The 4,981-nt window shown below is 41.3% G+C and overlaps 1 protein-coding gene across 2 annotated transcripts in view; it reads left to right on the top strand.

Moving 5' to 3' along the window:
- Positions 1-3,789: 3,789 nt before the first annotated feature.
- ahnak (AHNAK nucleoprotein) overlaps positions 3,790-4,981 on the top strand; it is a 33,788-nt gene continuing 32,596 nt past the window's right edge. Inside the window, exon 1 of one of the 2 annotated variants that reach the window (XM_005723124.2) lies at positions 3,790-4,006. The gene's annotated coding sequence lies outside the window, so the exon portion shown is untranslated. The remainder of the gene's footprint in view (positions 4,007-4,981) is intronic. The other variant, XM_005723125.2, reaches the window with a different exon arrangement.

Raw genomic sequence — 4,981 nt, 5'->3', positions numbered from 1 at the left:
TTACTTTTATTCAGTCATATCACAAGTTACAGTTAGGCCAGTGGCATGTGACTTCCCTTATCCTGCGGGAGAAATTATTCATAACACGCACACAAACAATCACACGCAGACACACACACACATACGCACACAAGCACACACACATTTATTCAACCGTCCATCCCAATCTAATCCTCTGATTTGACTCCTCTCTGCAGTCTGAGCTGCCCATGTTTTCATTGTAGTCATGGGCTATGACTCATCGTGCGTCTGAGCCAAGCTATTTGCGCTGGTTCACACTGGCTGACACACCTAGAGCCAGGAAACACACCCATTCCCACATATCCTTGTATTCAAGTGAGTGATCTGCAACAAAACAGTGATACACAGAGGACATTGACTTTGCAAGAGCATGGAAGATATTTAGCACATTTCACAATTATCCAGTTTGAACAGTCCACATTTGAGTTATCCCAGAGCTAACTGACTGCTCTGCTTATCTTTGTCTCCCTCTGACCTGCTGCAGTGAGTTCATTTAGAATAAAAGCAGATATATTTATAAGAAATTTATATGTGAACACCTGTATTATAGATAAACGTCATGAGTATCTGAAAAAATAACCAATGATATGATTTACTGATGAGTTATTAAATAACTGTAAACATTTAACTCCTACTGAAAAGTTTGTGAGCAGTGCATCGTTTTTGACAGGAGTAATGCTGATTGCTAGCAGACACATAACAGGAGTTGTCTGTCTGGAATCAGCATTTTCTGGTAGCTAAGACTGTTCTTTAAAGGCCACACCCCGTTGGCAAGAAAGGGAATCAAATAGGCGCTGTACTTCGAAAGTGGGTGAAATCTTATTCTGTTCAAGTTAAAACGTTAAATTCTGTGGAAAATACTATAAGCACTAGATGATTGCTTTAGTAGTTGTGCACTTATACACACAGTATACTTTAAACACTAAAGTAACGTTTTTCTTTTTGAAACTTTTGAAAAAAACTTTTTTGAAACTTCCCCTGAACATTTTTAAACACTGTTCCATCCCAAAGAGTAAAGCTTTACCCCACTTTATACACAGTTCTTTAGGATCTCTGCATGTCTTGCACATGTTTGGTGTTATTTCTCCACTTTTATCTCAGTGTGCTCACAATTACAGACATCTACACACGTCTGCGCACAAACAGCGGGCCTTCTTTTTTGTGGGAGAGCTGCACCCTGTTTTCGCAACAAAACAAAATCTGAGATCTCCTGACTCAAAGTTTCTAGTGTAGTAACATTAAAATATGCGTGTGTGCGCGCACAAGCACAAGCGTGTGAGTACCACTCCCTGGTTCACTCCCAACAAAAACAACACAGTAACTTCCTCTGTATGTAATCTATTCCTTGCATGTTGCCTTCATCTCGCTGAGTATGGGTGTGGCATATTGAGAAGGACACTGCAGGAATTTCAAAGACACTAGACACTGTTGTGAGAAGGGGAGACGCACATGTGTACACTTAAAACACACATGTGCATCCACAACCCACATATGAATTCTATTTTCAAAACTGGATGCACACATATACTCCCCCTAAAAAACCCAAACAAAAAATCCCATCCATCCATTTTCTTCCGCTTATCTGGGGCGGGGTCACGGGGGCAGCAGCCCAAGCAGAGAAGCCCAGACCTCCCTCTCCCCAGCCACCTCCTCCAGCTTGTCCGTGGAAACAGCAAGGTGTTCCCAGGCTAGCCGAGAGATATAATCTCTCCAGCGTGTCCTGGGTCTGCCCTGGGGCCTCCTCCCTGCCTCCTGTCCTCCGTGAATCGCTACCTTATTGTGGTGGATCACAGGGGCTATGTTGTCTGGGGGCTTTTGCCCCCTGGTAGGGTCTCCCATGACAAATTGGTCCTGGGTGAGGGACAAGACAAGGCCTGGGGAGGGTACCCGAGGGCGAGCGTCTGGTGGCTGGGCCTTAGTCCATGGGGCCCGGCCGGGCACAGCCTGAAAAAGGGACATGGACCCATCTTCCTGCAGGCCCAACACCCGCAGGAGGCACCGTAGCCGTGTGGCGGCCAGGAGTTGAGGTCCTGACGGAGGTCCCCAGCTACCAAGACTGGCAAAAAATCCACAACTCTCCAAAATTACTGTTACTGATATAAGCATGTGGCACAAAATATCCATAGCTATATACAGCTATGCTAGATGGTAAAAGCAGCCAAGAGTAATAAGATAAGATAAGATAAAATAACCTTTATTAGTCTCACACGTGGGAAATTTGTTTTGTCTAGCAGAAAGTGAACAGTGCAAAGTTATATATAGTTGTATATAAAATTAGAGAACACTGGAATACAATAAGAATAAGATACTGTACACAACTGTACAGAATAGAATAGAATGGAATAGAATAAAATACTATGTACAATAGAATGAAATGAAATAAAATTATATATACAATAGGATAAAAATAAAAATAATGGATAAGTGATGGTAAAGGTTAGCTTGTGGTGAGCTACAAGAAACCAGCACACACGTTATAAATTCTGCTCTGCTAAACACTGTAGTAACAGCTTTCACACTTGCATTAGTAGCGTTAGGAACGCCCAAATAAACATGTCCTTGAGGGGAGTACTTAAGTTCATTTAACAAAGCTGCTGGTGTACACTGGGAACAAAAATGGATGGGAATACCTTTTTTTAAAACATAGTGTTAGTCATGGCTTATCAGATGTTCTCATCTATAAGCCTGTTGGTGACACAGCCATACCCATAATCCCAGTATGATTTGTCAGAGGAACCGCCCAGTGACTCTCGTAACAAGCTATCATGCCATCGCTTTGCGTGTCTGCATACCACATTGAAACATTTCATAGCTATGATCATTTAGAATGTTTTGGTTTTAATTCATAACGTTCAGTGTTTGGCTTTGCAGTACTTTTAACACAGTGGGATGTAAAAGAAGTACTCTGACATTAATCTAGGACTTTAAGCTTAACATTAGCAGTTTCACTCTAAAAATAAACTTTCATGTGACACACTCAACATACAGCACACAGACAATTACAGCAATGACTACTGCAACTACAGTTTTCAGCGTATGAAAGTGAGCTAAAAACAACAACAACCTGTGTAAAGCACAGTGAAAATGTGGAATACATTTTAATGTCCAAATTAGATGCAAAAATTATTTAATATAAATTATATTGCTACTGCAGTTCACTAGCACAGGGTGGGCCCCATTAAAGCGACAGACTTCTGTAAATCCTGTCTTGTAAATAGACACCTTGCCTTTTGTGTTTAACTAAAGGCCGTCCTCCCGAACCATTTTGGTAATGATAGCTTTGTGTCAGTTTATGTGCGGCAGTGTAAATGTTTTAATAACATGTTGATGTCATTGTCTGTCATGATAACCATTTTGTGGAGTGCATCTCTTCTTCTCTGTGTACTTCATTGTTATACTGTAGAACAAAAACTGAAGTGGGCAAAAAACTGTTTTAAACAGAAAAATCATGATAAAAACAGTACAAGTTTCTTGCCTGAGTAATTTGTTACATAGTGCTGATTACATTCGGATAACAAGAGTTTGAAAACCTGACATTTAAGTGTTGAAAGTTCTTTTTTTCAAGCAGAGCTCACTTTTCCTGTTGCATGTCATTGCAACCCTCTTTGTGAAGCAGTGGGTGGTCCCATGAACACTAAGGACCACTCCCCGTACACGGGTCCCCTCCCCTGGATTCCCCTCCCTCTGCTAACCAGGAGCCCAGCCCAGCTCCCTGTCCAACCACTCTGCTCAGCCCAGACTAGCAGCCACTCAGAAAAAAAGAGGTTAAAATCAACTCAGAACGGTGGAGGGAGGGAGAGAGAGGGGGCAGAAAACGCCCTGGAAATCTGGTTGATCAAGAAATCGAAAAAGACTGACAGAGTCCTAGCAGACTGCGAAGGCGTGACAGTGTGAAAGTGTTTTTCTTGGAGTGAGGAGAAGTGGAGAAGTTTTCAAGGATGCTCAAGCAGGCGTGAGGCTTCTAGGGCGCTAAGGCTGCGCACAGGTAAAGCTGCACACTTTTTTATTTTCTTTAATTGAAGTTAAAAGTTGTTTTTTTAAACTGTTCTTTCGGTTTCTGAACTTTAACAACTCTGCTGCAAGACAACAAATCAGTCGTTCCAACTTGGCCAGAGTTTAAATAACTAACTTGCAAAGGCGTCACAGTTATCTGTCCAGCATTCTTGTTCATAGCACCAGGCACTTGCAGTGAGCGTGTTTATCACTGTAAGATTATTATGAGTTGTTTTATATGACTAGAAAACTTGTCTCCAGAGTTTTTCCAAGGACTTTTTATTTTCCCCTAAGGGAATGTTTTTGCATAGGAGCATCTTGCCTAAACAGTGTTATTTGTTTTCACTGTAAATATGTAGAGTGGCAGTAACTTTGTGTGAAAGCATTCATACATGATAAATATTTAATTAAAATAGAGCAGGACAGGAGATGAGGGTGTGGGTACACACCCACCACATGAATGCAGACTAGATTGAAGTTGTGCAGTTTACTAAGATGCATATAAGTCATTCATGGCTATATACTTTATTGCCTTTAGATGATTTTGATCCTTCTTAGTGATAACAAATAAGAATAGCTACATTTGTGTAGTTATTTCACCTTTGTGCAGTGTGGATGTGTAGATGTACTTTGCATAGTGAGTGGGACTTTTTCTTTTGTACAGGACCTCAATAACCTACACTTTAAAGTTATATCAAAGAGGTGCCGAAATGATTGTTGACAGTGTTGATGTTATCGCTCAGATGTCTCTCTTATCTAATCCAATGTCGTTTGCCAAGAAATGGAAGTTTAAAAAGTTACTACTACTTCCCTATGAGAGTGTACAGCAACAACTTTGGGTGTGGATCCCCCCTCTCTCCTCCCCCTTCTTTTTTTCTCTCCCTCCCTTTTTGTTTGCTGTCTCCTCACAGTGGCACACCCTTTAGTGCCAGTGAAAAAAAGGAAAACCATCCACGCTACAGACAGT

The sequence above is a fragment of the Pundamilia nyererei genome, unplaced genomic scaffold (genome assembly GCF_000239375.1).
Source record: "Pundamilia nyererei isolate P.nyererei 1_Seehausen unplaced genomic scaffold, PunNye1.0 scaffold00008, whole genome shotgun sequence".
Taxonomy (NCBI): Eukaryota; Metazoa; Chordata; class Actinopteri; order Cichliformes; family Cichlidae; genus Pundamilia; species Pundamilia nyererei.
Note: the sequence above shows the minus strand (reverse complement) of the source record. Positions and strands in the feature narration are given on the sequence as shown.